Source organism: Panthera onca, chromosome C1 (genome assembly GCF_046562875.1).
Source record: "Panthera onca isolate mPanOnc1 chromosome C1, mPanOnc1 haplotype 2, whole genome shotgun sequence".
In the NCBI taxonomy this organism is placed as follows: Eukaryota; Metazoa; Chordata; class Mammalia; order Carnivora; family Felidae; genus Panthera; species Panthera onca.
In genome coordinates this window covers 60421260-60447862 of record NC_138346.1, presented here as the reverse complement: position 1 = coordinate 60447862, position 26603 = coordinate 60421260, and the positions used below count along the sequence as shown (strand labels likewise).

The 26603-nt window shown below is 39.8% G+C and overlaps 1 protein-coding gene across 7 annotated transcripts in view; it reads left to right on the top strand.

The window, feature by feature from the left end:
• Positions 1-26603, top strand: part of RAPGEF4 (Rap guanine nucleotide exchange factor 4) — a 289302-nt gene that overhangs the window by 108332 nt on the left and 154367 nt on the right. For 2 of the 7 annotated variants that reach the window (XM_060621683.2, XM_060621680.3), the window contains exon 1: positions 4786-4947. The exons of 4 other annotated variants lie outside the window; for them this stretch is intronic. The gene's annotated coding sequence lies outside the window, so the exon portion shown is untranslated. Of the gene's footprint in view, positions 1-4785; positions 4948-16716; positions 16806-26603 lie in introns of those variants that run through there. One more of the 7 variants, XM_060621681.2, reaches the window with a different exon arrangement.

Here is a 26603-nt window from a genome sequence, read left to right as displayed (position 1 = left end):
CTTCATCTTTTGTGCTATATTGTCATCATGCTTATGTTATAAGCCCCACAATATAGTGTTATAATAACACTATAGTTTTTATAGTTTATAGAAAATAGTTTTATGTCTTTTAAAGAATTTCAAAGGAGTGTGTGTGTTTGTGTGTGTGTGTTTTACACTTACTCACATATTTACCATTTACCATTTTCAGTGGTCTTCATTCCTTTCTCTTTCTGTAGATCCAAATAACCTTTTGTAGAATTTATTTTTATCCTGTAGAACTTTCTTCAACATTGCAAATAGTTTAAATCTGCTGGCTATTAAGTCTTTGAGGTTTTGTTTTTCTGAAAGTGTCTTCACTTAACCTTCATTGTCTAAGAATATTTTTGCCAGATATAGAATTCTAGCTTGACTGTTGCTGCTCCTGTTGGCACTACAAAGATGTCATTCTTTTATCTCTGAGCCTACATTATGTTTGATGAAAAATTAGTGTGGTTTTATCCTGTGTATGATATGCCATTTCCCCTGGTTGTTTTCAAGATTTTCTCTTTATCTTTGAATTTTAGCACTTCCAATATGTGCCCTGGCATGGGTTTATATTTTGTTTTATTTTTATTTATCCTGTTTGGAGTTGGCAGAGAGTTTTGAATTTGTAAATTTATGTCTGTTTTTACAAATTTGCATTATTATTTTTTCAGGATTCTTTTCTTGCCTATTCTTTCTTCACCCTTCCTTCTGGGATTTCAATTACACATGTGTTAGACATGCTATTATATCCCCCTGGACCTTGAGGCTTTGTTCATTCTTAAAGTTCTTTTCTCTATTTCTCAAATTGGATAATTTATATTGTTCTATCTTTAAGTTCACTGGTAACTTTTTATTATTTTTTTCTCTAATCTGTTGTTAGGTCATCCAGTAAATTTTCTTTTCAAATTTTTCTTTGGGTTTAGAATTTCCAATTGGTTCTTTTTATAATTTCTCCTTCTCTGCTGATATTTCTTTTATATCCTTTAGCATAGTTACAGTAACTGCTTTAAAAATCCTTGTCTACTAATTCCAATATCTTCATAATCTGGGAGTACGTCTCTGGGGATTATCTTTTCTTTTGATAATGGGTTTTCCTGTTTCTTTGCATATCTAGTAATTTTGGAATGTACCTTAGACATTGTGAGTGACATAGAGATTCTAAATTCTGTCATATACCTTTAAAGAGAATTGATTTTCTATTTTAGCAGGCAGTTAATTTAATGGAAGTCAGATTACAACTTGGTCTTCCCTGTGATGGACATTAGCAGAAATATGTTTAGTTCTTGTCATCTTTGCTGGGATACTTGAGGTCTGCTCCACATATGTATAGTATTGGGAGTAGTAAGAGATTTTCTCAGATTTTATGTACTGAATTTGAGGCTTCTCCTCTGTGGTTGTCTTCTCTCTGGGATTTCCTCCCACATTTCATAGCTGCTGTCATCTCTGATTTCTTAGCTACAACATGCCAGAGATCTAGCTACCACGTGGAACTGACTAGGTCTCCCATTACATAAAAAGCTATAAAACATGAGTAATTTATCAAGAGCCATTTTTTCAAGTGTTATCCTCCCCTTTCACTCCTGCCTGCTCTTGGTCACTGTCCAGTGCCTTCAGATAGCTGTGTTTTTAAAGTTTTTTTTTTTTTTTAAGTTTATTTATTTTGAGAGAGAGGGGTGGGGGAGGGGGGAGAGAACATGAGTGGGGAGGTGCAGAGAGAGAAGGAGAGAGAGAATACCAAGCAGACTTTGCCCTGTTAGCACAGAGCCCATCATGGGGCTTAATCTTGCAAACTGTGAGACCATGACCTGAGCCAAAATCAAGAGTCAGCTGTTTAGCCAACTGAGCCAGCCAGGCGCCCCTGTTTTTTAATATTTTAATCCAGAGTTCATGATTGTTATCTGTGAAAAGGTTGGTCTGATAGGAGTTATTTTTATGACCAAAAGCAGAAGTCTATTATCCCCCTTTATAGATGAATTTAAAGACACTCACACTACATTAAGCTTATGTACATTACCCAAGGTCATACAATTGGTAAGTGGCAGGGCTGTGATTTGAACACAAGTAGTTTGGTTCTAGAGTCTTAGGATTTGGTCCAAGGGTACACTTCAATGATATGAATTTTTAAGACAATGGCAGGAAGAATAGGAAATATTCTTGGACTCATGGAGCCTTCTGGTGTTAAGTCCTTATGCATTGGACCATTCTCAAGATCTCATTACTCAGTGGATACTTCTCATATCTTTGGGTGTGTACATTATTTCATGTACAAGTTTACACACAAGTTGTATTAAAGGATTATGTTGTTTTTGGTTAATTGGAAAGTAGATCTTTAGTTATGAGAAATTTCATATTTTCAGGGTTCTGTGATGTACTCCTTGGGCCGCCTTACGTAGAAACTGGTGTAGTTTATCATGTTGTTCTTTTAGTGATTAAAATAAAGAGAACTTTTGAAGGAAAGTAATATCAACAGTAATATAATGAATGTTTAGAAATTATTTATTGATGAAATTCAAAACCACAGTTATGGGATAGTTGACTTTTAAGAAGTTAAGTTTAAGATAGATTTAGCTGATGTGAACCATAGACCTTGGAAGCATAACAGTAAGACCAAACCTGGGGCACCTGGGTGGCTCAGTCAGTTAAGCGTCCAACTCTTGGTTTCAGCTCAGATCATGATCTCATGGTTTCATGGGTTCAAGTTCTGCATCAGGCTCTGCAGTGGCAGCACAAAGTCTCCTTGGATTCTCTCTCCCTCTCTCTGCCCCTCCCCAACTCATGCTGTCTCTGTCTCTCTCAAAATAAATGAATAAACTTAAAAAAAAAAAAACAAAAAACTTGAGCAGTACTATTCCTTCTTGATTGTTTCCCTTTTTCTCCTCTGGACTAAGTAGTTTCAGTTAACATTCATGAAATGATTCGTTTCATCTTATCCCTGTAACCCTTGGTTTTATCTTCACTTTGCATTTTAGAGTCTGGCTGGCTTCATGTTGATTTCACCATAGTTTGTAAGCTGATTTGTAGTGAAATCTTATTCACGTATGTTACTTTCAAACTAAAGGGAAGGGCCTATGTATTTGATTTTGGAATTCTCTCGGCATCCCACACCAGTGCTCGGATACCACAGTCAAGCTGATTGGCCAGTAAAGAGCAGGGGTTCAATACTTGATTGATTGATGGTTCTGAATTGCAGCCACTCAGTTCTGGGAAGGTGGGCTTATCTTCTGAGTTTAATAAAACTGAGTCCTTGAAGGCCGTGATAAAGATTTTGGCTTTCATCCTAAGAGTAACGGGAAGCAATGCAGAGTTTTAAGCAGTTGAGCGACAAGCCCAGATTGGAATTTTTAAAATAATTACTCTGGATGTTTGTGGAGCAGTTTAATATAACCCAGTTCTAGAGTGTAGAAATTAATGTAAATGATTAAATTTTAACCCAGAGATATAATCTAGAAGAACTAAACCCCAGATAGTCTTCAAGCAGAACCCCCAAGTGTTATTTCTCTCAACTGCAATTTTGAAGAATATTGAGAAGCAGAAAGTTTGAGACTGACTTTTTCTTTGGCAGGGGTGTGTGTGGGGGAGAGTCAAGGGCCTAGAATGTATTTTGCATTTCTGAAAAGAGACTTTATTTTTACAATGAAATATTAAAGCAATATGAATATCAAGGAATTAGGGAATTGAATATCAAAAAGCTACTAAAAATGACAAGTCTATATTTTATGCCTTTATGGAAAATATATGTCATAATTTGTTAATTTGAAAAAGCAAAATTAAAAATGTAATATAATTTTGAAAACAATCATGCTTTCTCTTAACAAAAATACACAAAAATAGAGATGAAACTTTTATACTTTGCTATCCACCAAATCCTGTTGCTTAACAGCTGTTAAAAAGTTATGTTGCTTAAAATGAGAAAACAAACCTAATATTTCAGTAATCATTGGAAGTCTGAGTTAAAAGTGTTGAGATGCTGCTAAGAGAGCAAAATTTTCGAGAGATAAAAATGTACTCTGACATGTTTCTTCTTCCCAAACATTTGTGGAGATTGAAAAAATTCCAAATGTGTCTTGAAGAAAGGAATTGACAACTCCTGAATTAAATACAGTGTTTGGCTCCTGCTTCAGACGGTATTTATTGGTAGGTTATAACAAGGTTAATAACAATTTGTTTGCTTGATTCCCCCAAAGTTTTGTAGGATTTTGTGCTGCTTGTATATAACTTGCCAAATCATAGCACTCATATTCCTCATTAAAATTAACATTAAATTATGCATATGTAAAACAAACCTGGGTGGAAAAAGAAAGAGATTTGTCAGTAAAAAAAAGTCAGCAGAAGGTGCCCTAACAGTGGGCAATGAGTGGGGTATCAAGTTACTCTGTTTTTTGTAAACAGTGTCAATTCTGTATTCTGGGCTGAAAAACCTGGCAAATGACAGCTCTCCCTCGTATTTCCTGAGGTCATTTCGTACCATTTTAAAGGATAAATCATAAATAGACCTTTGAACTAAGACAGTCTCGCTGGACCTATCCTTTTGCGACTAACTTCCAGTCTCAATGGGATATTGAAGGGGAGGCTCGATAGAATACACAGTGGAATCCTTGTCCGGGAATGACTGCCTGGCAATTGTTTCATGGAAAACAGGGAGGGGTGGGGGACAACAACCCTGCTCTGTTCACTGGCTCTTTAATTTAGATTACCAATGATAAAGCCGGGGCTACGGCTAAAGAAAGGTAGGATGCATACGCAGAAACATTAGTGCTAATATGCTGCAGAAAGACAAGATATATCAGCCCAGCTCTCATACATCACTGAGGGAGAAGCTGATTGCAACTTGACCATGTGCCTGAGTAGTCCCATCAGTGAGAAGAGCAGAACATGGATTAAAAAAAACTAGAATGTACCCTTAGGGCTACTGCCGTGCTGGACCTGGGAGAAGTGTCTGGTGTAAGTTTCAGCTTGTTTTATCCACGTATTTACCAGTGTGTTCCCACGCGGGGAGCTTGTTTCTCTTTCTGTGTTTTCATGGAAGCTTCAAGCATGTTTATTTACAGTCGTAGACTTCATTTTCTATGGATATAATATCAACCTAATAAAGTTCTTCATAGAGGACAGTTTAGCCCCGTGTTTATCCAGGAGAGAAATGTGAGAAAGTGATGGTTATCCTTACTGTCCATAGGAAGCCTGTGGGTGAGTTTTGTTTTTTGTTTTGCTTTTTGTTTCGTGGGGAGGTGAGGGTTACAAAGGTGGATTTTAAACTAAAAATTCAGTTCTTTTGCCATTCACTTAAAAAAAAAAATGCAGTGGTAACCCAGCATTTCTTTCCTCCTGTGGTCTTTTGTTTTGAAAAACTGTGTTTGAATATGTAAGCCAGACTGCTTGGAATGCATTATATTTTATGACTGGGATGTTTGTATTGTTTCATATCTGTTATTAGACAAAATAATCATAAAGGGTGTTTTCTATGGACCTTTTTATATTCCAAAATTAAGTACAGATGGCAATTTCCAACAGTTTTAAAAATTTGTCAATTATTTAATTTAGCATCACTTAAGCATCTGCACAGGGAGAAAGCTGAGATGGTACAGAAGCTGAATAAGCATTGATTGCTCGTCTGAATTGCATCTTTAAAGTTTTCGCCTCAAATCTCTGATTTCACAGTTTATTTTTACCAAATTAGATTATCATATTTCATTATCAAGACTGCAAATGGGTGGAACTCTCTCAGATATCCTACATTTCCCGTTAGAACAGCGCGTAAAGCGCCTGCTGATTGTTACTCTGAGGGAAATTCTCATGCCGGCTCCCCGAGAAGATGGCTTAAATAATGCATGGGTAAGAGTGAAGCAAGATGGAATTTATGGCCCAGACACTGAGTTCGGGCTTTTGTTCAGACGAAAGACCACATAAGTGTGAGCGTATTAACATACTCTGAGGCTCCAGGGGAAGGGCGTAACTGAATGAAATTAGTGGCCACATGGTACTGTCCACGTTATTTCAAAACAAGCTTTAAAACAGTCCACCAAGCCTAAAGTGTGGTTTGAGGAGCTGAGGAAGGGGAAACTTGAAGTGTCAGTTGCAAACAGAATTCCCTGACTGAAAATTCCATGGGATAGACATAGGAAGTGAGTGTTCTGTAGGGGGAGGGTGGCCCTAGAGAGAATGGATGAGTGACTGATGAAAAGCAGCATGGTGGTCTTGTTAGGAAGGAATAAACCTTGACCAGACTGCAGCATTCTATATATTATGTCTTCCATCTTGTCCTAATTAGAGGAATATGTCTGCTGAATCCTAATCTCTTTAATTGTTGATAGAGCAGGCATGCGATTTGCTATAAATACACATGAGCATTCATTTCTGAAATAATGGCTGTTGCCAAATATATTAGACCAACAGGAGTGCTGGACTAGGGAAGGCTGTGCTGAATAGTTGAGTTTTGGAGGTAATGGACCAGTTGAGAATCATTGCACAGCTGGGCCAGCAGCTGCACCCAGTGCTCTGTCAAGTTTGGCCTCCAATTTCCTTGAACTTGTCCTTGTTTGCCAAAATGATGAACATAGCAAGAGCTCGTTTCAAATGAGCCTGCTGCAAGCAAAAAAGACCCTTTCCAAGGAGTCTTTGTCAAGGTATGTAGTCAACAGTAGCAGTGGCCAAATGAGGTATTGATTAGGGGATGGGAAGTTTGAATAGTCATAAAAATAAAAACCGAAGGCAAAGTGGTAGAATGAGGTAAGCTGGCAGAAGACCAGAGTACATTAAAAGGCTGTATTGGGTCATCACTGTCCTAACTAAAGGACATATGGAAAAATCCCATAATAATATCCAGCAATAATTATCTTGTAGTTAGGAAAAATAAATAGGCCTGTGGGTTGGAAGGCAGCCCAGTAATCTCAACGCCTTTTTTCCTAACATTGTATTGTTCTGATATTCCTTGGGACTGGGTCAAGAGGAAGTGTCGTAGAGAGCATTTTATATTAAGAAGCAGTGACTAAACAATGCGATTAGTGGCAAGCCAAAATAAGAGTAGCAAGGACTTTCCTTTAATTTCTTGGTCCTGGCTTGAGCAAGTATTTATTTAGCATGTACTAATTACCCAGCATGTTCTAGATACATACTCTAACCAAGTAGATTATAAACTTTTTGAGAGCAGACATGTGGATTTATACTTCTCCTGTATAAATCCCATTTCTTGAAAACCATTGTCTTGTTATGGTAATCATTGCAAGTCTGTCTACTTTCTTGACTTTGAAGAGGTTAAATATCAAATCTTTGCTATGCGAAGGCTTTATTTTCCCCTTCAAAAAAGGTGAGTCTCCTCTCTTAAGATTTGACCACTCACAAGTTAGGTGATTTGCGACAAAATACCCCCCGGGAGAGTCTGTTTCCTCTTGTCTGAAATGAAGAAAGTAACCCTCATCCTGCAGGACTGTGAGAAGGAGGCGTGCCTAGTGCACAGGCAGTGCTTTCCTCCTTCATAGAAGATAAGCAGGATAAGTCACCATACGGACTGAGTGCGTGCTGGCCATGGAGGTGGAGGTAGATGTGGGGAGGGAATGAGGAGGGTAGCGGGAAAGCTGGCTCAGAATCTGGAGCAGAACCTTTGATGAGAATATGACCTGAGGCAGGATGGTGCCAGTGGAAATGCAGAGGAAAGGATGAATCTGAAATATATTTTAAAGGGAAAATTGACAGAATGTGGCAGCTGCTTATATTAAAGTAAAGTGAAGAAAAAGATTATAAAGAAGGAACAACCATGAGGGCTGAGAGCCAAGATTATGGGTTTGTGATAATGGCAGGTTCGTGTGTGTGTGTGTGTGTGTGTGTGTGTGTGTGTGTGTGTGTGGTTTGTTCTCCAAACCCCCCAAAGCTGAAACAATACAGTTCTTCAGGGACTTATAAACCAAGAAAACATAAGAAGAGAGAAGAGGAAATTGGAGTGCCTAGTTAACTTATGTAAAAGGAAAGGGAAAAAAATCAATAATAAACCAATAATATAGGACTAACACTGACAATAGAGTGAGAATTCAAAGGAATTGCCTAAAATGGCAAATCTATGTTTGGAGTTTTTCCCAGACAAGACCCACAATCTGCAAATAATAAGGCTCTTCTGCAATCTTGGAACTTATTTAAGTTTTCCTGAGTTAAAAAAAAATGCCACTGAAAGGATACAAATAGTGTCAGGATTGGGAAGAAAAAGAGCATGAGGAATGGAAATTCTCAAAATAGCTTGGTTTTGAAGAGGAGATGGAAGCCAAAAGATAGCTGGTTGACCTTTCAGAACTTAACCATTCATTATGACTTGTCAGAAAGTTTGACAACTGTTATTCCTTAAATAATTTATTGTGATTTTTCAGGAAATTGAAGCCAAACCACCAACTGGCAAATAGGTTGTGGTCAAATGCTCATTTGCAAATCCTTTATCAGAATAGTGTTGTAAACATCCTTGGGTTACTTTGCAAAAGTCTACACAACTCATCCTACAGTAGAAATCATGTACATTTGCAATAAAAAATTAATAGCAAAAAGACTTTTATGTTAATAATTAAAACATAAGCAGTAAGAATAAGAATGGAAAATGTTTTGAATGCCGGTACTTGGAGAAGTGCAGCTTAATTACAAGATGGTATGGGATGTGGCTATTTTAAAATTGATGCCCACTTTCACTGACTTTAAGAGACTTTGATTTCTTTAATCTTGAAATGTAGGGATTTCCTTGTCCTCCTTGAACTTTACCTTTTTTAAAAAAAATTTTTTTAACGTTTATTTATTTTTGAGACAGAGAGAGACAGAGCATGAACAGGGTAGGGGCAGAGAGAGAGGAAGACACAGAATCTGAAACAGGCTCCAGGCTCTGAGCTGTCAGCGCAGAGCCCGACACGGGGCTCGAACTCACGGACCATGAGATCATGACCTGAGCCGAAGTTGGACGCTTAACCGACCGAGCCACTCAGGCGCCCCTACTGAACTTTACCTTTAATAATACCTGCCATGACCAGGATTGTTTTCACACATTGAAAAAGGAAAGGGAATATGGAAAAGATTAAAAGGGGAAGAAGGAAGGAGGGATACCAAAGGTAACTGGAACAAAAGTTAAAAGAAAGAGGAGAAAGAGCAGGTTTGAAGAATGAGTGAGAAAGATATTGCATGAAGGGAAGTTGACAGAGTTCTGGCATTGAAAAGAGGAGTATGTTGCTCTTAAGGAGTAAGAAATAAGGGAGACCACTGGGCCTAATAGCTTGCTGGATCAGCCACTAGGGGGTGCTTAAGACTCAGACAAGTTGTTTCTTGAGTTGTGATGCCACTCATGTGATGGGTAGACCTGGGGATGGGAACTTTTGGTCCTCTTAAGTTTCCCCTTTTAGCCCCCTCTTGTCATCTCTGCCTTCCCTATTCAGTGTGGATACCGTGGCCTATCATTTCAACCACCCTCTTACCAATATTTTCAGTTCTCTCGTTCATCCATTTAATAAAGATGTGTTGAATAATTCCTGTTTGTCAGGCATTGTAGTATTAGATACTTGGAAATGAATAAAACAGATATATGCCAGCCCTTGGCACCTACCAGGCCAAATAAATACCAACCTTTAATCAAAGCAGTTGTGTTCTTTCTCCAGCCTCCAACCAGATGGCTAAGCACTGCTTGAGGAAATCATGTTACTGTCCAGATTGACGCTGTGATCGCTTTATGACCTCCAATCTCAATTGGACCTCTCACTATAGCCCAGCAGTCCTTATATAGTTTTCTAATATATTCCTGACATTCTCTTCCCAACACCTATTTGAAGACTTTTTAACTTTTCTCCAATCTTTGACCAAATCACATCAGTAGATAGCCTTACCTCTTGGCATTCAGGATTTCAACTTCTTGCCACCAAATCTATTACCTGCATAACCCCAATTAAACCAATTGCCTTGAGTACAGTTCAACATGGTGAAAGTCAAATCTGACTCCCCAAAGCCTTGGAAGGCAATGAAAGTCTTTACTGAAAATTTCTTGAGGAGTCAGCCATGAACAAGAGGGGGAACTAATCCCAGAACACATAGCCAGATTTCCTAAAAATTGTTTATAGATGTCTTTCTCCCCAAAGTCTGGCTTCTCATGGCAGCCATCAATTTACAGATGCTCCTGACTTAGGGTGGTTCACCTTAATGATTTTGTGACTTTACAATCATGTGAAAGCAATATGCATTCAGTAGAAACCAAACGTTGAATTTTGACTTTTGATCGTTTCCCAGGCTAGGGATAGGCAGTACCATATTCTCTTGTGATGCTGGGCTCCCAGTTGCCATGTGATCACAAGGGTAAATAACCAATACACAAGGGTAAATAACCAAAACACATTCTGTGTTTCACTTTCAGTAAAGTAGGCAATAAATTATATGAGATATTCAACACTATATTATAAAACAGGCTTTGTATTAGATGATTTTGCCCAACTGTAAGCTAATGTAAGTGTTCTGAGAACGTTTAAGGTAGGCTAAGCTAAGCTATGCTGCTCAGTAGGTTAGATGTATTAAATGCATTTTCAACTTCCATTGGGTGTATTAACCTGTTGATAACTTACGATAACCCTATCATAAGTTGAGGAAGATATATATACTCTTTTTCTGTCCTCCTTCTCTGCCTCTTCCCCTGCCCCCATGTGAATTCACCTTATCTTACTCCTGTCTGTCTGATCTCATTCCTTCATAGGTAGAACAGACTAGTCCATCTTGATGTCTGTCATTTTCCTCCCACCCCTTACCTCAGTCAGCACAAGTCATAGATAGTTCAGCAGGGAAATCATTCTGAGTGAGAGGAAGGCATTGCAAATATTGGTGACTTAATACATACATATTTTTTAAATTGTCCATTTATGTACATCCCTTCCACCTTTCCACAGGTTAAAATAGAAGAGCTTTTTCCCTCCCCTGATTTCTCCACCTGTGTTCTACAGCTCATTCACCTCCATCTTTATGGGTTGCTTGCTTTATGCACACTTTATTCTATTTGCTATAACTTTCACCTTTTCATCTCTAGTGGATCCTGCTCATCAGAGTGTACTGGGACTCTACCTGCTCCAATCTTAAAAGAAAAAAAAAAAAGATACAACAAAACCTTTATCTTCCCTACATACTCTTTAATCTCCCTAACTTTTTCTCCCCTTTTATAGCTAAACTTCCCAAAGCGATAGCCTACATTTCTTGGGTCCTTCCTTCCCCAAACACTCCTCAACCACTATGGTTTAAATTCTACCTCAGCCACTTCATGAAAGCCCCTCTAGCTAAAGTTGTCCACTGTCTACTTGTTCTGAATGTGAAGGGGATTCTGAGTCCTTAATCTTTCTACAGCATTTGACACCGTAGAACACCATCTTCTTTGAAATATAGTTTTCTTGTAGCTTCTTGGTGCTCTCCTACATTGTGGTCTCTGTGAGTTTATCTTTCTTTTTACTTTTATTAAAATACAGGTGATATTCAGGGGCACTGTTCTTTTCTGACTTTGGGAGGAATAGGGTGGGAGTTCCATCCATTCCTGAGCCTTCTGTTAATATTTATATGCTATTGACTTCCACGCTTGGGTCACACCAGCCCTCACCTAAGGAAGTAAGATAGGGATTTCTGCTTGGAAATCTCCTCCAAATTCAAGTGGGACTTGACCCCAGAATGGGGCATTCAGGAGAGAGGCCTCTTTCTCTGACCCACCACATTAATTTGCTAATAAATTACTCTCTCTCCCAAGCACTTCCCTCAAAGACACCTCACCATCATTATCTATTCTGTTATATTGATCTGCTTTGGGGCTGAAACACTAACTCTGAAACCTTCTTACATTCTTTCTTACTCTATTATTTATAGATAAACTTGATGGAAATTATCCCTCTAATTAAACCAAAGATTTGGAACTCAAAAGCCTTTTTTGTCCCATAACTGGTTATTAAAATAAAAAGTGCTTTGCCTTTCTGTGTTTTGAATTAAAAAAAAAAAAAGTCTACTTAGCCACTCAGTTGGCTTCTTTGTTTCCTCCAGGTCTTTTTGTGTCCTTGAGGTAATCGAGTGATCCTGGAGCAGTGCAGGGGGTCAGCAGGGCTAGTGGGGCAAGGAGACACAGAGCCTTTAATATTTTAACCTACACTGGAAAGCAAAAGGTAAATGAGTCTGTTTTACTTGTGGTCTGAGGAGTCATCCAAGAGAAAAGACTTTTAAGCCTAAACACGAACGTTCACAGAAGTACCCCTTTGCTTATAAAAACAGATTCCTCATCATCTGAAACTGTACCTATGTCACTTTAAAACCAGAAATGATGGGAAGAGTCTAATTTTTTTTTTAGCACTGTGGGAGTAAAATAGATTTGCAACTGAGGACATGGCCATGTGCAAGTTGTGGTCAAAAAGAGAACTAAATCTGCTAGCCTTGTTCAGTTTTACCCTGATCAAATGGGCACAGACTAATGTTCATCCAGGCCAGCCTATAAAGGCAAAGGGGTAAATATTTAAGAAATTCTTTTGAACCTTTGAATTCTAACTATATTTTGGAAAGGTTTCATGTGACATGGAAGAAGTCTAGTGGCTTAGGACAGAAAAATAAATATTTACATTGCTTATTTAACATATTTAAAGCTATTTTGTTGAAGAATATAGGATATATGTTAACTATAATGAGAAAAAGAAAGCGGAACACTTTTCATAAATTCACATCGGGTCGTACCTAAGTTAATCCGAATTTTAACTGTTAATCGATGACCGAGAAACTGGAGAAGGTGGGGCATGCTTCAGTTGTTGGGCTCTTATCATCCAGGCATGCAATTGCATTTTGAACAGATTGGAATCAAATGAACAGATTATTGGGCCACCTAACAAAACGGGCATCCCAGTAATCAATATCTGAAATAATAAAAACATGAATTAAATGTTTTTTGATCAATATTATTCACACAACTCATATCCTTAATGATAATGCTTAACTGAAAGACAGACCTTTGCTTCAAGGTTCACTTGCAATCCTCAGAGAACTCTAAATTTGTTTTGACATCCCAGTGCTTCTGGAAAATATGAGTCCTGTATTTCATTTTGTGGAATTAGAGTGGACTGCATAATAACGTGCTCTTACATAACACAGACCATCTCTACTTTTTCATTCTAAGTTTTAAAAAGAGAAATGTGGAGGGGCACGCAGAGTGGGAGGAGCCTTGGAGCGGGGTGAGGAGCTAAGTGTATAATTCTGTCCTGTCAATGGTGTCGTAATTCTTTTACATAGATATGTGTATTTATTTTGAGGGAGAGAAAGAGTGAGCATGAGTGGGAGAGGGGCAGAGAGGGAGACAGAGAATCAAAAGCAGGCTCTGCACTGTAAGCGCAGAGCCCGACTCGGGACTCGATCCCACAAACCATGAGATTATGACTTTAGCCAAAATCAATAGTCTGACCCTTAACCGGCTGAACCACTCAGGTGTCCCGTGCTCATACCTTGCTTAAAGCATTAATTTGTGCAGAGATCTGAACACGGCAGGCAGCTATTTGTCTGAAGCTGACATTTCTGTTCATTTGGAGGACAGAATTATGGTCCAGCTTCATCATAACTAAGTGGAGTCCTATAGTTTTTCCTAATCTAAAAGAGGAGAATGTAGGAAGGGCTTCAAACTCTTAAAACAAACAACTAAATTCTAAAATTCGGTGTTGGAACAAATATAAGCTTATATTAAGTCACATTTGGAGCACCGCAGAAGGAAAGACCTGTGGATGTGGTCTTCCCAAAATACTAGCATCAGGGCAAATCTGTCAGCGTCCTCAGCTCATTCTGCAGCGGAGAGGCATGTGGAGCTACACAGACAGACGACTCGTCTCTCCCTCGCAAAATGAGTCCTACGTTTTTCAGGCCATTCTAGGCCTCTGGGGAGGACGGCAGTTCATCCAGAGACCTAGACAACGCTGCAATCATCCACATATGTCATTTTGCCTTAGAACTAATGGTGATCTTCCACAGGAGCTCCTGATGTTTGTTCAGAAATCAGAGTGTAGGTGGCTGGAGAACCATTTTGACTACAACAGTTGAGAGCTGGTCCAAAGTTGGAATAAGACAGAGGCTACCTTATACTGCCCCTGACCAACTACCATTCACAGCATAAAATCAAGATTTTATTTTATTGTGTCATTTTTGAGACATAACAAACACTGCATTCCCCAGCTAATAGTATTAGCCAACTAATTTCTTTCAGGAGTGAGAAGAGGTTCTATAATATTTGTTCTTTGAGATGTTCCTCAGTCTTGGAGGGGCTGGCATTTTACCCCGTGTGTCTTTAAGCTATCTGTGTGCTTGTTTCCATTCATTCATTGACTCTTATTGTGTACCAGGCATTATTCTAGGCATGATCTGTAGAGCAGTGAGCAAGACAGATTTATGAGAATGGTAAAGTGTTCACCCAAGAAAGCCTCTTCAAAAGGCACTTTTATTAGCACAAGAGCTTAGTATCATCACTTTATATTGTCCATAGCTCATGTGGAAAAGGAAAATTTACTTTGTCTAAATCATAGGAGGTTTTGAGTCCTTTGTTTTTAAAGTCCCAGGAACACTTCTTCAACTTGAGACTACCCAAGGCCATCTAAGTGACACAACCTAGGTCTCATCTTTGTTACTTATTCTTTAATGTGAATGGCACTTGAAAGGGCTTAAAGTAGCCTACGTGAAGAAGAAGGGCTCTTCAGATAATTTTTTTCTAAAAGCAGAGATATCTACTCTTGACCCAGATGAATGTCCTGACTTCTAAGTTTTTGCACACTTCAGAAAGGCTTGACTTCCTGCTAAATAAAGTGTTTGTCAAAAAATGAAAAATAACACAAGGAAAAACAGCCAGTCAAGGGCCTGGCATCTGGTAGGTGCTTAGTAAGTGTTTATGGTACCAAATCTGAAGCCAACCAAAAACTTATTCGGAAGCCAAAGGTTAAGTTAAAAAACAAAACTGGCTTTCTTCTCCTCTATGAGAATCTCTAGAATGATTCATTTCCTTTTCTGTAAAGTGTGAATACTAATCCTTAGCTCATGGATTTTTAGGGAGCCTAAGTGAGATAAAACGGGAAAGCTCTTCATAAACAATTAAATTCTTTTCAAATAGAAAGTTTATTATGAGAAAAAAAAAAAAACAAGCCTGAAGCCTTGATAAATTCATTTATGTATTGTGTTCTCGTGAATAGCAACAAGTTAAAAAGCAAACAACTAATATGCGCTATTTTGACCCTCCCCAATGAAAATATTAGAAATCTTTTTGTTGGAGCACCTGGGTGGCTCATTCGATTCAGCATCCGACTTCACCTCGGGTCATGATCTCACGGTTCGGTTTGTGAGTTTGAGCCCACATCAGGCTCTCTGCTGTCAACGTGGAGCCCACTTCAGATCCTTTGTCCCCCTCCCTCTGCCCCAACCCCTATGGAAATCATAGGAAATCAACCCCGCTCATGCGCGTTCTCTCTCTCTCTCCCTCAAAAATAAACATTTAAAAAATATATATATTTTAAAAGTTCTTTCCCTATGGGTAATTTTATACCTGTATATTTTGAGGAAAATAGTAGAAAGCAAAGGAAGGCCAACATCTTGAAAAGAGTTAATGCTAGATTTTGTGTATTGAAAATAACAAAAAATTGGTCTCTGGTATTTAGATATCTTCACCCATGTCACTGTGTGGGGTATATAGGACTAGGGAGTGTGTTCAGAACAACTCGACTCAATCTTCAAGTTGTAAGCCCAGTCACTAAGCCATTTGATCCCTCACTGCATCTGGTGACTTTTACTAAGTTGAGCCATACAAAATTGCTAATATTCAACCACTTTGGGCCTACAAAAGTGGCAATTGCATATATTCAGCCTAATGTCATTCTATTTCTGTTCTTGCATGGGGATCCTTTTGTTTATCTGTTCAGTCTGATATAGACAGCTAGAGGGTAGGGATTATGTCCAATATCTAAATTGAAGCCTGGAAGTCTGAGCTCACACAATATAAAATATGAAAAGAATCCATAAAATATCTTTTCACCTGAGCTGTAGATACTATTTCTGACACCCTTCATGGAGACAATGCAGTGGAAATCATAGGTGTTTAATAGCTGGGGACGCCCTAAAGGTGAACTCCTCGCTCCCAGGGAATGATCAGCTCAAACTAGGAGCCATCCTGGAAACTCTGGTACCCCGGGGGTACTGCACTCCCCTGGAATCACCTCCTCATCTCTTATTCCCACTTCTTTCCCACCTAGCCTCCCTATGCTGTCACGGCTGCTTTTGCCTGAGCTTACCAATTAGAGGGATTGAGGGTATCTGCTGCCCTGCTTTTTAAGCCTTTTCTATGGTATCCCCTAGAATGGCAGCCCAAAGTAGGAATGCATTTTACATCAGGACCCTGTACACTATGCTGTATTACATATGTATGTGGCTGGTGTATTTATATCTATATCTTGTATATATATTACCAAGCCAGTTCCCAATTTTGAGAAGCTGTCCAGAATATCTTTTTTGAAATTAGGGTCCAATTAAACTTGTGGAGACTTTAAAGCTTCATGGGAGAGGGAAAAAAATGCCAGCTCAGTCTTTAAGCTTTTTATCCCCCTTAAGCAGCTGTGGCCTGTATCGGTTTATGTCAGGATTTGTTTTCCTATTCCTGTTTTTGAGCAGCCACAACCTTGAAGACGAGCTCTAAGATGGGGCTATGGCTTCAGTTACAAAGTTCTGAAACCCATATAATTAATTCTAGATGGTAATGGCTCATTTCAGTTGCTGTGGAATGTCTTAGAGTGACCAGGAATATCACCAGCATTCTGCTTTTATACGCATGGATATAGCCGGTGAGGTTATTTATCTTTTGCCTGTTTCTTATTCCTAAAATGATTTTATGATTTTATCCTATCTATAAGTTGATATTTAAGTCCATAAAAATCCTGTGTAAAGCCATCAAACTGAATGTATATTAAGGATTATGCTATTTGGATGAGCAGCTTGGGAATATTTAGGTTTTGATCAAAACCTTTGAAATGTTTTCAAAAGAGCTGTAGCACCTTTTGCTCAATTTAAAAATTTGGTATAAAACGTGTATATTTATTTCTATTAGAATAAGAAAAATAAACGCCACCTGCCAGCCTTGGGATTCAGATAACTTACCTAAATGTGGCTTGGCCAGTGGCCCACTGCTTTTAATTCACAAAAAGCCACATATATTTTCTTTTTAAAATTTTTTTTAATGTGTATTTATTTTAGAGAGAGAGCACGAGTGGGGGAGGGACAGAGAGAGAGAGAGCGCGCGCGAGACAGAATCAGAAGCAGGCTCCAAGCTCTGAGCTGTCAGCACAGAGTCTGACACAGGGCTCGAACTCACAAGCGGTGAGATCATGACCTGAGCTGAAGTCTGACACTTAACCGACTGAGCCACCCAGGCGCCCCTCACATATATCTTCTAAGGCGAAAAAAAGAGACAGTTACTTCTCCCTATAAGGTTCCATCATTATCAAACCAGACTGTATCATATCTGAAATCCTGCTAATTTGCAGGAATTAGAGACATCAATAAGACTTTTCTTATTCGAGTTTCAGAATGTTGCTCAAAAGGGAAACTTGTGAATTCACTCGCCTTCCATTTTTCCTGATTTTTGAGGTGTGGAGGCTCTCAGCAGAGTGTTTTGATGGGTATTGGCATGTTGTCTGCCGGAGAGAGAGCTGACTCAAGTGAAATGTGGCAATCACAGGACATCGCTTTTCAAGAACTTGGAGAAATGCCTCCCAGAGTCCAGGGTTAGATGGAGTGTTGTGGAGGGTGAGGCACAAAATCTAGATGATTTATCTCAGCTTCTGACCCATTTTATATCCTTGAGTAAATCACTTAACCCTTCTGTGCCTAGGCTTTCAGTTGTAAAATGGAAATAAGGTCCCCATTTCCTAGACCTCATTTGAAGGGATATTATACATTCTGACAAAAAGAGGAAACAAATTGCTCTTGGCACTGAAGGAAATTCCACAGGGGAGTTGCAACGGTTTTTTTGAGATGGTAGCATTATGGAGATAAGCAAATGATCATCCAAGGCAAATATATATTAAAACGAGGGTAAGTCCTTCGGATCCAAAAAAACATTTCTTGTGAAGGTAGTATATTCCAGGCACTTTCCCATTTACTCTTCCATGGTTCTTTAATCCTCCCAGTCAGGAGGGCCGGGCGGCAGTTGGTTAGGGTCCTATTACTGGTTTTACAAATAAAGAATCTGAAGCTTAGAGAAGTTAATCAGCCTGTTTGAGCCATACAACAGGAGAGAAGCAGAGCCCAGGAGCAAGTCTTCTGGTGCTGGGTCCCATATCCTTCTCATTACACACCACCTACCTTTGAGGTGACATGAAAAGATGTGAGAACTAAAATCACATAAATCTAAAATCCAATTTCTGAGACACCTGGGTAATTCAAATACCTGTATTTAGTTTCTAAATTGTAACTTAGTTTCTACAGTCCTTCTCTCCTGGAATCAACTATACCTCTCTAGTGTATAGATTATCACCTTGTTTCAGCTTTATTGTTTCTACCAAATATATATTAACTGTTAAATGGTTTTTACTGGTACTTTTAGTCCCTGTTAACACAACTCTTCAGAGGCATATATGTGCAAAGCTAGGATTCTTTTTGAAAATATATGACTGACTGGCTTCTGGTGAGCAATCGTAGCAGCATTGTTATGCCTGTCTTTACAATTTACAACTTTTAGGTTAAGGAACTTTTTAAGCCATCTGGATGGTCTGCTAGTTGCCAAGCCCTGGTTGTGTATTTCTTATAGTGTAGGATTTAATACTCATGGGAGTTCTGTTGCAGTCATACTGTCCTGCACAAAAAAGTAAAAGCTGTTGTGTCACCAAACATGCCCTCTCTTTGCCATGAGTTAGAGATTATGTTTTTGAAATCTTGTCCGAGAGGCTGAACAGCTGAGGAAATTCTTGCTTTTCTTTCCAGCTTCCCAAGCAGCAGCGGTTTTGCCAACCCCACCTCACTTAGGCTCTCGTTGTCTATGAACAGTTCAGACTGACTGGAACACGTTTATTGAATGCCCATTCCTTGGGTGCATTAGTCAAATGCCATTGATTGTTATAATACACCACCAGCTCAGGGAAGGTAATGGGGCTCTTTAATTGGAGATGCTACTTTAGAGGACAGAGTGTAAATCATTGAATACAAAGTTCAATGATTTTTTCCACAGTGACTACAATGTGTCTATGATTGCACCCTCAATATAGTCAGACAAAAGAGGAATGGCTGATACTCAAGACTAGGCATTGGGAGACCCCTAAGAACTCTAAGATTCGTCCTATTTTCATCTTGTCTTGAAATATTCTCACGTGTCCTACTGAAACCTTGGTTCAGAGGGATGCTACTGTGTGTGTGCATACATGTACATTTAAGATGACAATTAAAATTTAAAAGAATTTGTTAGAGAATACTCTGGAAGCCAAGACATCTCAACTGTCTTCCATTCATTACAAATACGGTCCTGGGACTGTATTTTTTAGAAAATATCAGAGCGGCTCCAGGTCTTTCCTCCTTAGCCCTTCAGCTGCTACCTTTTCTTTCCTAATTCAACAGTCACACAGCTGAAGATATGTACAAGTGCGATGATATAAATCTTTATTTATAAAGATTTCCTTGCTGTCATTGAGTTTAAAGAGAAGAGTTTAAAGTCCAGTCCAAGACCCAGATGACAAGCCACTCCCTACTCCAGACAAACCTTCCTCTTCCAGGCTTTCTTTATACCTTGTCGGGCTATGACACCAATTAGACCCAGCCCTCTTGCACACTTCGGTGTGCCTCTCAGAGTAAAGACCTCTCCCTCTGCCCTTGCTGCCTGCATCCTGGAATACACCTAGCCAAGGGCTGGTCTGAATCTCTTTCTTTGTGACTGTTCTTAAGACCCTGGGGAGCATTAGGTATGAAGGACCTTCTGTCTTGGGAGAGCAGTGACTCTACTAACTGTTGTGAAGATAGTGCTGTTTAATTCCAAACATATTAAAAACCTGCAGTGTGAATAGATCCTCATTATTTTTTGTTCTCTTTTTGTTTTTGCTCTAAGATGATCCCTAAGAATAGAGGCAAATAGACTGAGAAATCTTGTCTGTGACCCCTCCGTGACTCAGCCAGCATTGCAAATTGGCTGTGGGAGTTGGGCTTTGGATTTGTTAAAACAAATTACTGAAGTTGGTGCTCTTTGCATTAGAATCTGCACTTGGCAATGAATTAATTCCACACCCACCTTGTGTGAAAAAACAAAGCATAAGGTTAGAGAGGCAGGGACACATAACTAGAGATGGAGAGGTGACGCTTGGGCTCTGATCCCACAATCATTTTTGTCTAGGTTCTTCCCTCCCAGTTTCCCTCAGTCATTTTCTTTTCTCTTTGTCCTGCTTGTGCCCAAAGTGAGGATGAATGGTTGCTGATGGGCCCATTCACATTCTCATCTTTTCCTTATATCAAGACATTCTAGTGTCCATATGAGGTTGGATCCAGAAGGATTCTGTGTGTGGCAGCTGCAGGACACCTATTTCTACTTCGTCCATTTCCAAGAAGGACCAAAACCACAGCTGGGGCACATAGCGACTTTCCATCTTTTAACTTTTTTTTTACAATGAGAATGTATTATTTGTGAAGTTCATTAAATATATATATAAATATAGGAAAGTTGCAGCTAAGTTTTCTGGGAAGAGCACACTGAATTGCTTCCCAAAGAGAGTGTTCAGGAAACCAAAGGTGGGCGTAATGGAAGTTTTTCTTTTTTTGTTTTGGTAGTGGTTGGTCTATTTTTATGACGGATCAGGAGAGAGGTTTTTTTCCATACTTTTCGGGAAACATAACCTGCTCAGCCTGCAGATGAGCCAGGCATTGTACATAGCTGGCCAGGGCGGCCCCCTACCTGCAGATTGAATAGAGTGGGGGAATCTCATGCCCATTTGCTGACTGGAACCAGAGAGTCCATCATTAAAGATGGGTGAACATAACATGTTACTCAGGTGCTACTGTCCACACCCCTTCCCTGCTGCCTCCAGAGCTTTGGTGAACTTAGAGCTCAGGGTAGCTTAGGGAGGTGCAGAGGTCAGGGCTATTTTTAGTTTTCATGAGAGCCTGTGCATTATAAATTTTTTTTTTTTTTTTTTAACGTTTATTTATTTTTGAGACAGAGAGAGACAGAGCATGAACGGGGGAGGGTCAGAGAGAGGGAGACACAGAATCTGAAACAGGCTCCAGGCTCTGAGCTGTCAGCACAGAGCCTGATGCGGGGCTCGAACTCACGGACCGCGAGATCATGACCTGAGCCGAAGTCGGACGCTTAACCGACCGAGCCACCCAGGCGCCCCGAGCCTGTGCATTATAAAAAGTGCTTCTCTAGGCTACCAGCCACCAGACATGGCACCGCATCTTCCTTGACCTGAGAGTGACCGCCCATAAATGCACGTTGTATGGTAGTTAATTGTTTCTATGTCCGTCTTCCTTTTATCCTGTTAGTTCATTCGGAGCGGGAGTCGTGTTTTGTCCATCTCTATTTCTAGTACCCAATACAGCGCCTGACAGCTGATGCTCAAGAAATGACTGTTGTATGAATGATGTAAGGTCTGAACTTCAAACAACTGATTTATAAATGCGCTATTGAGAACTGGGGTTTTCCTATGGTTGGATATTAGGGAAAGGCCTAGAAACACAACCGTTAAAAACTGGTATGGCTAAATCCAGTGTTTTTGCTTTGGAACAAACAGCCTATGTTCAAATCCTGGCACCTCTACTCACTAGCTGATGACTTGAGTAAGTTCCTTAACCTCCCTCTTCCTCAGTTTCCTCATCTGTAACCTACAGATACCAAAATTATCTACCTCCTGGTCTGGTGGTTAGGATTCAGTGAGACAATTAATGCAAAGCTTTAACAGCAGGACACACAGACAAGTTCATTTCATTGTTCATTCTTAGCCATTGTTATTATTCAGAACCTTTAACATGGGAATCATTCTAGTTGGTCAAGTTTTCTGAAAACCCGTTGTATACCATAGTGTTTCTTATTTAACTAATTTAGAGATATAGCTTTTAAAACAGTATAATGAACTACTTCCCAAAACAGTATAATGAACATCCTAATCTTTAACTCCGGAACGTTATCATAAGCAATCATTATTATCCCGTGCCTAACACAGGAATAAGTGCCCCAGCTTGTAGGTACGTGTATGGTTGACAGGCTTTTCTGCTCTGCTTTTTGAGTTCTTCTGTCTGACCTTCCTCAATGGTCAGCTCTCAACAGCCTACTTTTAGTACCTTCTCTCACCGTTAGAATTTTCTTTTCTAATATGCTGTACTCTGGGGAATCAAAGCATATTTTAATTATATATAAATAAGAGTGACTTGATGGGGCTCTTAATGAGCTTTCTCATGACAAAAGTGAGTGATTTTTGCAGTTTCCAAATTGGTTATCTCCTATTTGTCATCAATATTCCGTATATTTATGACAGATGAAGTCTTGCCAGACACGAAAAAGTTACTGTTCTATTTTCTGTCCTACAGTTTTAACTGGAATTCAACATAATGCCCTTGGGCTGGGGCTCTTAGCACTTCCTCTAAACAGAAGGAAGCAGCCTGTGCTCCCGGGTGCAAGTCCTAGATCAGCACTTGATTTCTTTTCTAACAAGGACAATAAGACAGAATCTCACTTGTCAGTAGGGCTTAAATGAGATAGTACTTTCTCTTATGTTAACATATACTTGGTTACTGCAAAGTGCGAAAATTGTATTATTAGCATTAGTGGTACTCCAACATGTTTGCAGGGTTTTTTATGTATTTCCGTGGATCTGCATGGAGAGAGAATACTATGCATGCCTTATCGGAGAAATTCATCAGTGGCCTTTAAATGAAGTACCTTCGTTTAAAACATTTTATGAAACCATTGTGAAGCTCCTGTCTGGTGGATGATGGAGGAAGGTGGGGGAATGGGTAATGAAAATGCCACCCTGTGGTGTTCAGTAAGCTGAGACGAGGGGGAGAAATCCCTTTTTCTCATGGATTTGGCCCGTAAGCTCTTTTGTACATACAGATGGGAAAGTGTTAAAATACGTATGTGGTGTGTTCATAGATTTTAATAAGGAGCCGTTGATAAGTAGATCTGGTAATTTTTTGTAAATTTATATTAAATTTCTCAAATTAAATTTATTAAGTTTATTTCTGGGCTAATCTTCTGTCCCGGTGTGCACAGTATGAAATGCTTTGAGATTATTTAACTAATGTTCTTTTTCTCAATTTTGAATTTATTTTGCTATCTCTCTCTGTCTCATATTCATTTCCTAATCTCTTTAAACCTCTGTGGGTATCCACCTGGAATGAATTCCTCTTTGGAGTCCCATGTTCTCTGTGGGTAGCTAACCCCATGGTTGCCTTCAGAATGGGCCCAGTTTTGCCTTTATTATTCAGTTAATGGGCCCCACTTAGGGCATGTTTTACTCTGTTGCTTAACAGAGTGCAGGAACTTTAGAGAGATGACTAGGACAAAAATTCATGTTATCTGAAAGACAAGGAGACCTAATTTAAGCCACAAAGAATTTCAAAAAGTACCTTGTGAAGCTACTGGAGGAGGAGAAGGGTGGAGGCCATGTGCTATGAGAGAAGCATATGGAATTCAGAATCTCAAGACCTGCATTTATACGTTGGTCCTGCAGTTCATAACTGTGTGAGTCACTTCATCTCAGAGACTCTGTTTCTCCATCGACAAATGTGAGGATAGGATAATATCTGTTATATCTATATTCTAAAGCTGAATAAAGTTTAAGTGAGAGGCAACACCACTGTTAGGAAGCCAGACGCTAGATCCAGGAATTCTGAAGTGCTGTCTTCTTGGAGCATTAGGGCCATTTTCCTACATTCAGTTGCTTCAGGTCAAATTATTGTGCTTCCTCATGTTGCATCATTAAATTTTAAACTTGCCTTTTGATTGTCCACTGATTTGGAAGGATGGAGAGGGGCAGGGAAGCAGATGACCCAGTACATGGGGAGACATCAGGACTAGGTTTGTTTTAAAGCAGTGAGTTTTATCTGTAAAAAGAAGCTACCCCAACCTCAAGGACCCTGAGGCCACACCTGTTCTTCTAAAAGGTAAAAAACATTCAAATCAGAGATGGAGGAAGACTGTGAAAAGAAAGATCAGCTCCTTGGTCAGACATACGTCAGAAGAAGGAAAATAGGGCCTGTCATTAAGAAGAAGTCTGCTGGGTAAATACCTGGTGAAGTTTTTACCCAGATGTTTTCACTCTCCTAGAAGATGTCTTTAGAAAAGGTGGGTTTGGTTAGAAGCCTACTGCAGTTAGCGGTATCTAAGGGAGGACTTCAGCCACAGAATCAATGCTCACATGGTTGTTAGGACCACAGAAAGCCCAACCCAAATCTAACTTCAGGCAGCGTGAAAATGAGATGCAAAATATGGTATGGAAGAAGGCCAGAGTGTCCAGTCCTTCCTTAACTTGTATTTAGGTTAGTGAAAAGAATGAGCCATGTGTAAGAGTCAGTTTGGAGTAGAGGAGGGGAGTGATATATACAGTCAGCAAAATAATTGGACGCGTGGTGTTGGGACAACAGCTGGTACCAGACCAATTTTTGTCTTCATCGATCAGGCTTCTTCTAGTAACTAAACTGCCACCACAGCAATTTTGTTACAACAGTGACCTGTGATCACAGTGTTTAAATTCTACTCTACCCATGTAACTCCACCCCAGGACCAGGGAGCCAGCAGTGAGCTGTTAAAATGTATAAAGCCGTTCCTTGCTGGGAGGCCACTACGATAACAGTGTCTCCAAGTTGGAAGCCACGAAAACGGTTTGAAATATTTTACCTTCAGATACAAGACCTTAATCTCACGTTGACCTTGGACTGTAATTTGGATAACTAGCACTTTTATTCCCCATTTGCAGCAGGGAGGCAGATTGGTTAGAAAACCTGTGTTTGCAGTCAGTAGATAGTGTTCATGCATTGGAATTCCTGTCTTGGATTCATGTTTGTAATGTCAATGCTGAGTTTGCCCAGAAGACAGGCTTTTCCTTGAAGGAACTCATCCAAGATCCCTCTGGCTTCCTCATGCCACTGGGTCAGGCCGCACTTTCTTTTTCAAGCTTTACGTAGCTGCAGATCCAAAATCAATTCCCCCTTACATAAAAACTCTACATTTGCAACTGAGCCTTCCCTGTTCCATTCCTACCTTACTCTGGGAGCATTTTTAGAAAATATGGCAGCAGTGGTGTTCAGTGGGTCCACACCTAAAGGCCCCGAAAGAATTTGCAAGGGATCACGGCCCATTCGGAATGGTCACTGCCTTTGCTGTTCCATTTGTTAAATATTTTGAATATGGTCCCCATGATATGCCATCAGTTTTATCCGATAAAATACACATGCAACATACATCAGCTTAGCAGGCTTCAGTTTTTGATAAAAAGTGAGAAATTTATTTAGGAAATGTTAATGGAATTTGAAAATCATTTGCATTTTTCTTGCTTTACCTACTTTCTAGTGAAACTGAGCAGTAATTTGTAGCAAACCCTGTTGTTCCCCAATTCCATATACTTTGGGCTATTTCTGAATTCATCTGCAGCGGCAGTGGACATCTGCCCTTGGGCGTCTTCCTACCTCGAGCATCTGTGTCTCTCTGCTTTTGTCTGTTGAAGGATCATCACAGCCAACAAACTAACCAAAAATTGTCAAGGATTTGATGCCTCTGGGGTAGCATTCAACAGATAAGGGGTGAGGGTTGGTGGATAAATGCCCCAGCTTCCTCATCCCTCCCCAAGACCTTGTTGAGGTTTGTTCTACTCACTTCTTCAGTGGGTCCCCAGTGAGACGGAACCCCAGTTCCCCACAGCAGTAATCCACTCATTAATATGCCCATTATCCCCATTATTGGCTTTTCTCTCTTCCCTGCCTCACTTTCCCCACTTTCTTACATGTGCTTCCTGAGATCACCCCCCGAATATACTCTCTGAACCCAAGACCTTGTCTCAGGGTCTGTCTCAGTGGAAACCAACGTAAGATACAATTTTTTCGTGGCATACCAGTCCTGGTTTCCAGCCTCTTGCCACCAGCACCTCTAAATCTGCTAGAAATGCAAATCGATCAAGTTCTGCCTGAGTTCCAAACCTTAAATGGTTTTCTCTTGCCTCAGAATAGAATCTAAGATAGCTGTTGCAGCTTAGCGCCCTTGAGTGGCCTGGCTGCTTCTTCACTCCAGCTGCATCTGAGATGTATGATGTGAAGTGTTTTCCAGATGCTTCTACGGGGGGCTACTCTTCGTTTCTCATCTCTACCTCTGTCCCCCCAACCCCGACCTTATCTCTGCTTCCCTGCACTGCTGTTCCTCTGTCTGGGCTGTTCTTTCCCACTGTCTTATTTACCCACTCCTTCACATCCTCAGCTTCACAGGAACCTTCTTGGACCTTTCCAGCCTAGTCCAGTCTGTCCAACATGTGTTCTAGACTGTGCTTCTCCTTCAAGAGCTTTGCATATTTGCAATGATGTGACTTATTTTCAATGATGTATTTAATGTCTTTCTTTCTCTAGGCTAGGGATCTGCAAACAATTAACAGGTTTATTGGAACACAGCCACACCCATTTGT